The 12,724-nt window shown below is 40.9% G+C and overlaps 1 protein-coding gene across 1 annotated transcript in view; it reads left to right on the forward strand.

Moving 5' to 3' along the window:
- The window catches only part of myo1d (myosin 1D), a 427,465-nt gene that overhangs the window by 384,702 nt on the left and 30,039 nt on the right, over nucleotides 1-12,724 (forward strand). The window lies entirely within an intron of this gene.

Raw genomic sequence — 12,724 nt, forward strand, 5'->3', positions numbered from 1 at the left:
TCAGCCAGTTGCTGGGCTTGGGAAGAGCCAAGTTTGTAATGGATTGTGTGCTGTGGAATAGAATCAAAGACATTGTGTCAACCAAACCTAAGCTGAAAAGGTTTTCAGAGTGCACCTTCCAGCAAGTGCCTATCTGTCTTTGACAAGGTCTATCCCATTCTTGGCTTTCATCAGGACAGGTCCCTTGGTGTTGGAGCTGTGGATGATCTGGATGGTAGTGAGGAATCATGAACTTCACCATGTGACATACCCAACAAAAATGTGGAGAATAGGAGAATACCTCACGAAAGCTGTAGTCTCCATCAAGTGATGGGATTATGGAGATTCCTTCTCAAATTTAGCAAACCTCAGAAATTAGTTACCATTCTACATTTGCCACATGATGATATGGCATCAATGTTCTTCACAAACTTCCTCGCTACAGTATTGCACCTCACCTCTAACAAGGTTCCCGCTGGAGTGTAAGACAAACAGGAAACTACTCAACATTCATTGTTTCCTCTCCAGAATCAAGATCACACAAATCTTGCTCATCAATTTACAGTGTGCAGATGATGCCTGTGTTGTATGCACAATCAGAGATCAAGCTCATTGTCATTTTGATTCCTTCACTAAAGCATACAAGAGCATGGCCCTTATACTCAACATCTGTAAAACAAAGGTCCTTCAGTTCAGAGCCCTGTCCCAGACAATCAATAGCCATGGCAAGATCCTGGAAAATGTGCATCATTTCCGTATCTCAGAAGCCATAACATCAATGATGTAATTCACTTGCCTCTGGTGTGCCAGCACAACCTTTGTCAGACTGAGGAAAAGAGCTTTAAAAGACTGAAATATCAAACCCAGCACCAAACTTTTCCTACTGAGCAGACATGGACAATTTATAGTGGACTCCTTAGAGCTACCAATGTCATCTCATAGAGTCATCCAGCATAGAAACAGGCCCTTCAGCCCACCATGGCCGTACAACCACCAAACACCCATCACTGCACTAATCCCATCTTTTTCCTCTCAAATCCCCACTTAATCTGCATTAATCTCATTTTTTCCTCTCAAATCCCCACTTAATCTGCACTAATCCCAATTTTTTCCTCTCAAATCTCCACTAAATCCTCTACCCTCCAACTCTTCTGCCACCCACCTGCACCTGGGACAGTTTACGATAGCCAAAGAACCTACCGTCCAGCTCATCTTTGGGATGCGAGAGGAATCCTGCCAGGTCACAGGAGGTACCTGCAAACTCCACACAGACGGCACCCAAAGTCAAGATCCAACCCTGATTGCTGAAACTGTGAGGAAGCTCCATTAACAGCATAAACATCTCCTAATCTCTTGGTTTACTTGTCCTGCCAAGGTCACTGTTCCCTCCCACACCATTACCTCCAGAATTGAGGCTCTGATTACACTCAATCACCCCTGTGGTCAGTCCACATCATCCCCATGTCTGACACCACAGGAAGAGATTATCAAGAGGACAGCAAAAACACACAAAGGATTCTCTCAAAGTCTCCTTAAAATCCATGTGACATTCTCACCAAGTCAGGGCCATCCCTGGTCTGTCCCTATAATGGGAGCATGTGGAGGACATTCAACAATGGAAAAAGTGCACAAGCCTAAACAAAGCACCAATCCACCCAGTCAAGTAGCATCTACTCCATCCTTGCCAGGGTCTGCAGATCTTATACTGGCCCCTTCAGTCACCTCATCAAATCATTCTCAACCTGAGGGGCTGTCTAAGAAGAAGGTTTTCCCATAAGCATTCCCTTGAACAAGCCAATTCTGTTCATTCGTATAAATGGTTTCCCTTCCCTAAATGTGCACATTATCAAGAATTGTGAGAAAGATTTTATGATAAAACATAGAACATAGAACAGTACAGCACAGAACAGGCCCTTTGGCCCACAATGTTGTGCCAACATAGGTATTCCCTCCTGCCTATAGAATGCCCATATCCCTCTATATTCTATGTGTCCATCCAAGCCCTTCTTGAAAGCCCCCAATGAATTTGCCTCCACCACCCTCTCAGGCAACGCATTCCAGGCATCCACCACTCTCTCAGTAAAACACGTACCCCTCACATCTGTTCTGAACATACCCCCTCTCAACCTTAAATGCATGTCCTCTGGTATTGGATCGCTTAATAATGGGAAACTCTCAGTACTGTCACATTTCCTGGCAGGTTGCCTAATTCCTCTATTCTTATGAGTTATCACTACCTGACATTTTCAGCAGCCAGTGCTGCTCACTACTTCTGCGACATTTGACATCTGTTTGCATTCCAATCATTACAGCTAAGTATCAATATATAGACAGCAGCACAGGTATGAACATTGTTATGGAGACAACAGTCTGGTGGTGCATTGCTGTACACATCCAGCAAATGCAGAAACATTATTATAGTGTTCTGCTTCATTTAACTGCTTCAGTGTTCTGGTTAACAGAAGATACCCGATGGTGCCTGAGAAAGAAGAGCCTGGAGGTATGGAGCTTACAGGAAGGAGATGCAGAAAACTCCAGCGAAGAAAGAGGACAATGAAGGCTCCTACATGTATATTCCTGCTCAGTCTCAAGAGCTTCATTTTCCAGCTGAGCAAAGAAGGGAGATAATGGACAGGCAATAAGGAATTTGCTCATGGAGAGATGCTTTACCTGAAGCATCTGTAATCATAGTCCCATGCAAACCAAAGGTTCTTCTCCATACTTTGCCATCAATACAGAACATCTGTTGGCAGCCAAGAGAGCAAGATGATGCATAACATTTCATTACATGCTGTTTTGCAGGTCCACATGCATTATTTATAACACACCAGTGGATTAATCCTTTCTCTAGGTACTTAAATGACACACTACATCACCTCTGTGTATCCAATGCTTAAAGTTCTCTGGCCTTCACAGACAATGCATTCTTCCTGGAGAATCTTTATTCTATGGATCTGCACAGTGGTCAAGTGCTTGAACTCTGGCCTACCGATCAACATCAATGGTGACTATTTACTAATGTAGCTATTTCAACTGACAGTAATGCATCTCACAATGTATTGATCAGATTGGCATGGGGATCCATTAAAGAGCTAAACTTCAAGCAATTGAAGTCCATGCTCATTCAGAGATGAGAAATCCCGCTTTGGGTTCCAAGTATGGTTCATTCTAAGCCATTTAACGAATGGACCATTTCAAAATGCACAACAGGGAAGAGCTGATGAGGTCACAGCTGAAGAAGCACCACATTTCTTTGTTCACAATTAGATGTGATCTCTGCATTGTCACACTATCCTGCTCAAGCAATCACTTTTATCTAATAGCATCTAACTGTTCATGTCCATATAATCCCACACATAAATGAGGCCTTCTTGAGAATGGACCCCATTGAGTAGATGTTTAATCACACCATGCAATCTTGCTCATAATCTTCAGCTTTTCAGGATACTCTCCCTTAGAAGTTAGGAAGAAAACTCCTAAGATGGGAAGCAACTTCACATTAGAAGTTATACTCATTCATTGCCGGAATTGCATGACAACTATGGCATAAGTCAATTTATTTTGCATGGTGCTGCACTGCAGTAAGGCAAAACCTTTTCTTTGAAACTACTTCCTCATTGCTAACAGCAATAAAGTTTGACCTTGAGTATGTTAGCCTGAAATGAGTGCCCCTGCCCATTAGTTTGGGATAACTAGCTGTTGAAAACAGGTACACATGTTGTCTGAGAGGCAATTGGAGGAAGTGAATTGCTTACCTTGTAAGGGATAGGGTTCATCAGTATCTGAGTTTGCATACTAAGCAATTCATTGGGAACTAGACAAACAATAGTGCACTGATCTACTGGCACCCAGACCACACAATTAGGGTTTCAACCTCCAGACTCAAAATTGACCCGGCTGACAAGCCTTGAAGAATAGTGGATTAGCCAGGTGGTCTTCACTTCTACCCTTGGAGTCAGCTTTCTGTGCAATATGAACAGGCTGCTACTGGCTGCTGTCCCTCCCAATGATATGCATCCCTCTGAGTTGATGAGGTGCAATTGGCTTCATGGTGGAAGGCAGAGGGTTGGAGTGGGAGGTTGTTCTTTAGAGTGGAGGCCTGCAACCAATGGTGTGCCACAGGGATTGGTGCTAGATCCCTTGATTTGGATTTAATGATTTGGATGAGAATCCAGGTGAGATGATTAGTAAATTTGCAGATAAAACCAAAATTGGTAATATAGTGAAGTCTAAGGTTACAACAGGATATTGATGAACTGGGAAAGTGGGCAAAGGAATGGCTGATGGAAATTAACTCAGACAAGTATGAAGTGATGATTTTTGAGAAGTTAACCTAGGCCAGGACATACACAGTGAATGGCAGGGCCCTGGGGAGTGTTGTTGAATGGAGATATCTAGGGTAACAAGTACATAAGTCCCTGGCAGTGGCAACACAGGATGGTGAAGAAGGCGTATGGCATGCTTGCCTCTATTGGCCATGGCATTGTGTACAAGAGTTGCGATGTCATGTTACAGTTGTAAAAACATTGGTGAGACTGTACTTGGAATATTCTGTGCAGTTCTGGTTGCCAAGCCAAAGGGAGGATGTGATTAAGCTCGAGAGGGTACAAAAAAGATTTACAAGGATGTTACCAGGACTGGAGGGCATCCATCATTAAGGACCCTCACCATCCGGGACATGCCCTCTTCACGTTACTACCATCAGGGAGGAGGTACAGGAGCTTGAAGACGCACACTCAACATTTCAGGAACAGCTTCTTCCCCTCCACCAGCAGATTTCTGAACGGTCCATGAACCCAAGGAGCTCTGAGGGGCAAGTTTTACACACAGGGAGTGATGGGTATTTGGAACACTACCAGATGAGGTGGTAGAGGCAAGTACTGTTGCAACATTTAAAAGACATTTGGATAGGTACATGGATAGGAAAGGTTTAGAGGGATTTGGTCCAAACACAGGAAAATGGGATTAGCACAGACAGGCATCTTGGTCGGCATAGGCACGTTAGGCCAAAGGGCCTGTTTCCATGTGGTATAACTCTATGAATCTGTTTTTGGCACCAGATGCTGTGATCATTATCATTATTATCCATATCATTGTCATGCTGCTCTACCTCCATTCTTCCCTCCTCCTTCATTCCCTGCACCTCCTCTCGCTGCTCTTGTTCCTCCTACTTGAGGTTCTTTCCTCAAAGACTGTAAAGACAAAACAGAAGAGAGTTGCATGTATAAGCTCTGTCCAAAACACATTTATTACTGATGAAGCTCTACAAATGGTAATGATGAATTATACTGTGGATCAAGACAGAAGGCTGGACAAATCATGATGGGTCATTGTTAATGAACATGCTTAGCATATTTCCTTTGGCCTCTGCTCATGAAGATCTTTCTATCTTGGTGTTGCACTCAAGAACTCCCCTCACATTTGGATGCCCTCCCTGCTTTTTCTCACTGTGGTAGACCAAATGGAGATGGAGGAGGAGTAACCATTTCTTTACCCTACATCTGTAGCCTGATCTCTGTATGGGGGCCTGAGGGAGTAAAAGGTGGGCTGATAGTAGCATGAGTGTATATATATGTGTGTCTGTCTGTCTGATTAGATACACCTATCTGTAAGAAAAAGAAGTATATTTAGTGGTCTTAAGCTCACTTGGTATATAATGAAATTTCTTGCAGCATTGCTCCATTGTTTGGGCATTCTCATTCCTAATGTGCGAACTCAGACCACTTGCTTCTAGGGTCCTCTTGTGGTGTCCCAGACAGGTTTAACACTCGGCTCACCCACCCACCCCATAAGATGTACCTTTCTGAAAATCATGGAATTCTTCTCTCCCCTCGACAAGTTATTGACACAGCAGCCATTGTGTGTGTATGTTATTGTCGTTTGGCTGTCTAGGAGAGTATGCCTTTAAGGACCGATACCCTTCTGTGATTGTTGTATAGCAAGGTGTAGGCAGCTGTACTGAATTTAGTGCAGTCCTGTTGAAAACTGTACAGGTTGCATTTTAGTTTTCTGGGTGTAAACTACACTAATGCTATTGCGTTTTTCTTTTTGAGCAATTCGATGATTTTCTGGAGATCAGGAGACAGCACCCAAAAGTAGGTGCAGTCCAAATTCCTAAGTATTAGTTTCTAAGGAATATGTAGCCTCTTTTGGTCTTCCTACCAAGATGTACCTTCTCAAATTTTCTACATTAAACTACACTTGCCATTTACACACCTGTTCTCCAAGTTTACTAATATCTTCCTTTGTCTCGTCACAGCCTTCCCCGATACCTCAAAGTCCAATTTTAACTCTTTCAGTCTATTAGCTTATATCAAGAAGTCAAGGTGAATTTCTCTTTCAATTTGATTCCTGTTCATTTTACCACAACAAAAACAGTCATTTATATTTGTGTCACCTACTTTCTGTTCATGATTTACATAGGTTTAGACTTTCAGAACTGCTAGGAAGGGAAAAGAGGAACTGTGAACAAGTCTAAATCCAGTGAATTTAGTCAGATGACTGATCCTAAGGCAAATATCCAATAACTTCTGCAAATTCTCAACTTTGCATAAAAACAGTTATGATCCAGGGCATCATTTAACAACTCAGGGAGTAAGGGAACCCAGGTGCTGAGGAGGTGGGTGGGGAATGAAGTAGGGACATTGCTGAAACACAGAGAAGCACTCAGCTTCATAACAAAGCATGACAGGGAATGATTAGAAGAAGTTGTCCATTTATAGTAAGAACGTCTACTCCGCAAAATTACAAAGGACTAATCGAATGGGTAGCTGAGCTTTAGAGAGCTAGTAGCCCACATTTTCAAACAATAGCTTTTTCTAATTAATGGATGGCAGCCACAGGAGGGGTAAGATTGCTGCAGCTGATCTCAGCATCCTTGATTTAGGGAGCAGAGCAGGATCATCATCTTTTACTCCTACATATTTAACCCTCAGCAGAGATGTGCACATTTGTAGAGATCTGATCAGCACTGCACTGATGTTCCCTCAGTTAAATAGCCTGTAGGCACTCTCTCTCAGCTTGCCCATAAGCAACAATCATTTGGGCCTAGAACTGAATAACTTAAGGAATCAATTGACAAGAGAAAGAAACAAAATCTCTGACTTATCTGTTGCATTTCCTGAAATCTTTTCAAAGGGAATGGTTCCCTGTTACTGTAAATTAAGCTCCAAATGTTGATATTTGTTAAGAATGGCTTGAATCTAATAAAATCAACTGCTGTAAGCTATCATGCTCCAATCCGGATTTCCGTATAGTGAGAGGGAAAGAGATTGGAGAAGTAGAAGTCTCTACTTATACAGTGACCACTTCAGATAAAGTAACATTGCATTTTTGTATCTCCTTTTTATATTCATAGCTCTAAAGCAATAAATTATTTTTCAAACATATTCTTGAGTAAAAAGACAAAACATCTATCCTGTTTTAGCCATGCTGCATAGGCAGCAATGATATCCATAACTGTTAGTCTGATGTATATTACAGGCAAAATCAGTTCACGGAGAACTGGCCTTTCTTCAAATCATATCAGGGGTTTGGGTTTTCCATACAAGGCAGAATTATGTGTCTGTGAGCAAGATTTTAATGCAATTTTTATACAATGGCAACTTAATGGAAATCTATTTAGCAGGGGGTGAGAGAGAAGAGAGATCGGGATTGTAGTATCTTCATTCTAAAGCTGTGCATTATCAAGTATAGGTTACAGCTCAAGAAGCATTATTAATAAATCTGCAGGTTTTCCTGTTTGTTCTGTTGACTCAATTTTTAGTATTTACTGGAACTTATTATTTGTTAAGAATATCTGGTTAAACAAGATAATCACTCACATGTGATTAGCTTACAGCACTGATGTATCCTTGGGTTTTTTGAGGATCTGCTTCTTCCATTCAAAGACAGTCTAACAAGAATGAAACTAGGATTGGCAATATTGTTTTGTAGCACTGTGGGCAATGGGCCATGTAGAAGTCAGACAGGAACATGGCAGATTGTGTGTAATGTAGAAGATGTGATGGTTTGGTAAAATAGAATTTTTTAATAACTTTTTCTATGAGAACCTGGAAAGTGTTGGCATTTGGAAGAATCTGGATATCCTTTTATTCAATTCACAGGAAGGTAACAAGTGACCAGAGATTAGAATATAGCAGTTAAAAAGTTACATGCAAATACCTACGATCTTTAAAAGAAACCATTTTGGTTGCTTAAGTACGAACAGATGTATTTGCCTTAGATAGAATGAAAGAAAGGTTTTCCGTGTTTGTTCCTGGGAAGTAGGTATTGTTCTAAGAGGAAATAATAAATAGACAAGAGCTATATTCCCTAAGTTTAGAAGAATTGAAAGCATATAAAACTTTTCAGAGGCTTGACAGGGTAGATGCTGGGATGCTGCCCACACCCCCCCAGTTTAGAACTAAAAGTCACAAACTCAGAAAGAGAAGACTGTCATTTAGGAGTGAGACGAGGAGAAAATCCATTGCTCAAAAGTTTGTGAATTTTTGTAATTATTTACCTTAGACTACTGTTGATGGACATTCAATGAATACATTCAGCGCTGAGATCAATAGATTTTTGCTGCTGAGGGAATTGAGGCTTATGGAGATGATCCAGGAAGATGGAGTTGAGGTCAAAGTTCAGGCATAATTTAATTGACATACAGAGCAAGATCAAAGAGTTGAATGGGTTGTTGATTTTCCTGTGTGTTGTGTTCCTATAATAACCCCACCATCATATTTTGCTCTTGGTATACAAAGCGGTCATGTATTCCTTTTAGCAAGCAAGGACACCACAGACCTGTGGGTGATTGTACTAATCTTTATAACACAGCTTTATTTCCATGTCTGCCTGAAAGTCATTTCTATGTGTCTTTAACATCAATGGACCCTTCTTTTCATCTATGTCCTTTGAATTCTAGCAGCATTAATTAATAGTGAAGCAAAGGATGTTAACTTCTGGTTCAGAAATTGTACAAACCCAGACAAAGTACTAATTTATTTGAGCTTTTAGCTTTTGGGCACCTTCGGTGAAAATGTCATCATCTTTGGTGTTTTGGTTCTTTATTATCAGCCATCAAAATTCATAAAGTAAGTTCAGTGTAATAATAGGGCAAGATAAGCATCTTTACCAGTAGTTTTTTAACCTTACTGCAGATGGCCTAAGGTTTGCTGTATTAGGGTACAACTATTAATCCCATCATTAACCAGTGCCTTGTTAGATAGCACCTGGGTGCCTTTCAGTAAAGTATCAGAGTGGGTTAGAATCCATTCTACTGTGTGAGTATCCTACTAATGTTCTCTAGTCACAAGTATTCATCTTTCCAATGAGTCATTTAGCCAAGGCCTGTCTGCCTGTTCAAATGAACATAAAGATCTCATAGCATTTTTTCAAAAGAAGTTTTGTGTTTCTTTTAGATCTATCCTATTTTCACCTCAATTTCAACAAATCAGATTAACCAGTCATTCACCACTTTTAGAGGCTGTGAAGTGATTTGGGATGTACCGGAATGTGAAAAGTACCACACCAAAGCAAGTATTTTTGTTTGTGTTTGAAGTAAAACCACTTGGATGATCTATTGAGAAGATTTCAGCGACTTCAGGAATGGGTTTCAGAAAATCTAGGGAACATGAAAAAGCTAGGGGAAAGAATAGATTTTGTCAGTCAGTAATATTAATTCAAATTGAGTATATTAAAAATTAAATCAAAATGAAGCAAGTCTGCCTCAAGATATTTGAAACTTTGAATACTGCTAAGAAAGCTCAAACCTTGGAGTGCTCTCATCCTCAAAAATTAACCTGAGTCATCTTGAAACCTCTCTAAACTGAAGAAACTACTGTATTTGGAATTGTCTTCTGACAGAGCACTGTGTGACACAGATTCTCAAGGGTCTATAGGGAAGTTTAGTGACATTTCTCATTCCTAAGACTGGCCTAGCTTCAGTTGTATCTGATCTTGTACAGCTCAGAAGGACAAGGGTTGTTTTTCCGAAGCAAGACAAAGGTTTATGCAAATAAGAAGTTGGCAATTACTTCCTGAATGTTAATGAGTAAAAAAAAGTGTGCAAATTAAATCAATTAAGCCTGTACAGATGTCTGTGCCTCATGGACTAGTAGTTTCTCTGCACATTTGGTTTATATGCTTCCTTCAGATGTTTTTCCCTTGTTTCGGTACCTGTTTCACAAGAAGCCAAGTAACCCGTTCATATACCACTCAATGCCGTCCTTACAGCATTAGGACATTCATGAAGGTAGTTTAAGTGGCTCACATTCTGATTGTCGTTCTGCTGCATCTTCTTGTCAGTGCAGCTGCACTGGAAGCTAGCCAAATCCAAGTCAGGCCAAAAACTTGAGTACCTCACTGTGGTGTTGTCTGTTGAAGCAGTGCCGTGACTGTCCTTTCTTCAGTCAATTTTTCTTACCCTTTCTTTCTTTAATCAGCAACTCATGCTGGAAAACAGATTGTTACATGTGGGTGTGGACAGTGCTGGTGGCCATTTGACTGAGGAAGACTTTGTAACTGAGTCGAATTCTGCCTTCATCTGGGCTGATATTCAAAGACGATTACAGCGGATGGGTAGGCGCTACTTTATGAACACACATAAGAGTTGATTAGCATTATTACTAGAGAAACAAAGGACTGCAAATGCTGGAATCTAGATGAAAACCATGATGATGCTGGAGGAACTCAACAAATCGGCATTAAGCCAGATTCCAGCAACCTCTTAGCATCTGAAGTAAAATTACATAAATCTGCAGCATAGCAAGGGCCAATTTAGTTCAACAACTAAAAATCAGTAAATGTTGGGTATACTCAGCAGGTCAGGCAGCAATCGTGAAGAGAGGAACAGAATTAACATTTCAGGTCAATGGCCATCAGAACTGGGAAAAATAGAGAACAAGCATGTTTTAAGTTGCAGTGAAATTGGAGAGGGGGAACTGAGGGAACATCTGCCATAGGATGAAGACCAGGTAACAGTTGCTTTTGGTGCCATCAAATAGAGGGAGATGAGTGCTTGTTAATTAAGGCTGATTTATCTGATGGAGGAAGATGAATGAGGGTAGTAGAGAAAAAATGTGCTGGAACTTGAAATGCAGAACACAGCAGTAGCTGGGAAGCTTTAATTAAAAAAGAATGCTGGAAATACTCAGCAGAGCACCTAACACCTGAGAGAGAAGTAATTGAGTTGATGGAGGGACGACAGGGATAAGAATTTTGAAATTGAAGCATTGCTGCTCAAAGAGCCAGTGGCTGTCAGTGAGCATGGGTAATGGATCAGCGGGACCTGATGTGAATTGTGATACAGCCAACAGAATTTGGGATGATGTAAGTTTTCTGTGGTTGGAAGATGGAAGACTAGCCAGGAAAGCATTAGAATTACCAAGGCTGGAGATGACACAAGTATTCCTGAGGATCACAGTAGCATTTATCCCGAGGCCGGGGTGGAGTCGGGCATTGTTTACAGATGGAAATGACAGTCTTAGTGATGGGGCAGATTTGTGGTTGAAAACTCATGTTAAGGCCAACTGCAGCACAAAGTTTGGAGATAATCTTGTTCAGCCTCTGTTAGGGTTTAGGCAGAAGGATAGAATCTGTGCCTAGGAGCAAGTGTTTCCAGTGAGGAAGTATAGACAACAGTTATAGCCTTATGAATATTTAGTTTAAAGAAACCTTGACCCTGTTGTTCCTGCAAACTGCCCCCCACCCCCACCAATACGTACCTTCCTTTCCTCTCTAATGTCTTTGAATGTGACAGTGGTAAACAGTCCCACCTCATCTTCTGTGAATTATTTGAGAAAGTTGACCACACTATCCTCTTCCTCCTACACGTCTTCGCCATTTTCCAGCTAGTTCGGACTGCATTCACCTGCTTCCATTTTCATTCGACCAGTTTGTATAATAGTCGCGTTTATCCAAATATAAGTGTTATATAAATGAAGGTCCTTCTTACTGTTGTCAGTCACAAGTTTGAAAAGTCATGTTGAAACTAGCAGATGTAGTGTTTGCGGAGGACACGTTTTCTTAACTTGAATCACAGTGTTTGAGTTTACACATGAAGCTCTCATTTGCCAACACATCCTTTTCAATGAAAGCTACAGCATTTCAAGTCGTTGCACATAGGGCCTCTTTTGTTCTTCTTTTCATTTGACCAAGTATACGAAGGACTCCTGATGTATGTATGCAAATTTGACCACTAAAAAACTTCTGAACTTATACTAATGTACCGACAGCTTGATTGGTTTGACAGGCGGCTTGAAGTGTTGCCACTTTAAGTTCTCCTCTGATGAGTGCAGAAATCTATAGTCATTTAAGGGCCTCACCATGCAGTTAAGTTGTGTGCAAGCCCTTATGATTTACAATTTATTTATTTTGCAAATTCTTTGCATTAAGAGTAAACAATTTTGAATGAGTTACTATGTTGACTACATAAAAACAATCAGAGGGAAATATATTCCATCCAAAGCCATCCCATTTTCTCCTCTGTCCATTTCTTCCTTCCCTTTGTACTCCCTCTGACCATTTCTCTCTGAAGTTTCAAGCTCTTGATGAAGGAAATTTCCATAAGCTCCAGCTTCCCTCTAGCACCTTGCCAAAATGTCACACAGGTTTTTGTCCCCTTTATGGATAAAAGTTAACAAAGGGAAAAATAAAAATTTTATATGAAGTGTTAGCACTCTGCTGTCTGTCCCATTGTGGGTTTCTAATTTTTCTGCCTCTGTGTGGCTCAGCATTCCTCTCTGCTGCTTCATCACCCTGCACT

This window comes from Pristis pectinata, chromosome 25 (genome assembly GCF_009764475.1).
Source record: "Pristis pectinata isolate sPriPec2 chromosome 25, sPriPec2.1.pri, whole genome shotgun sequence".
Classification (NCBI taxonomy): Eukaryota; Metazoa; Chordata; class Chondrichthyes; order Rhinopristiformes; family Pristidae; genus Pristis; species Pristis pectinata.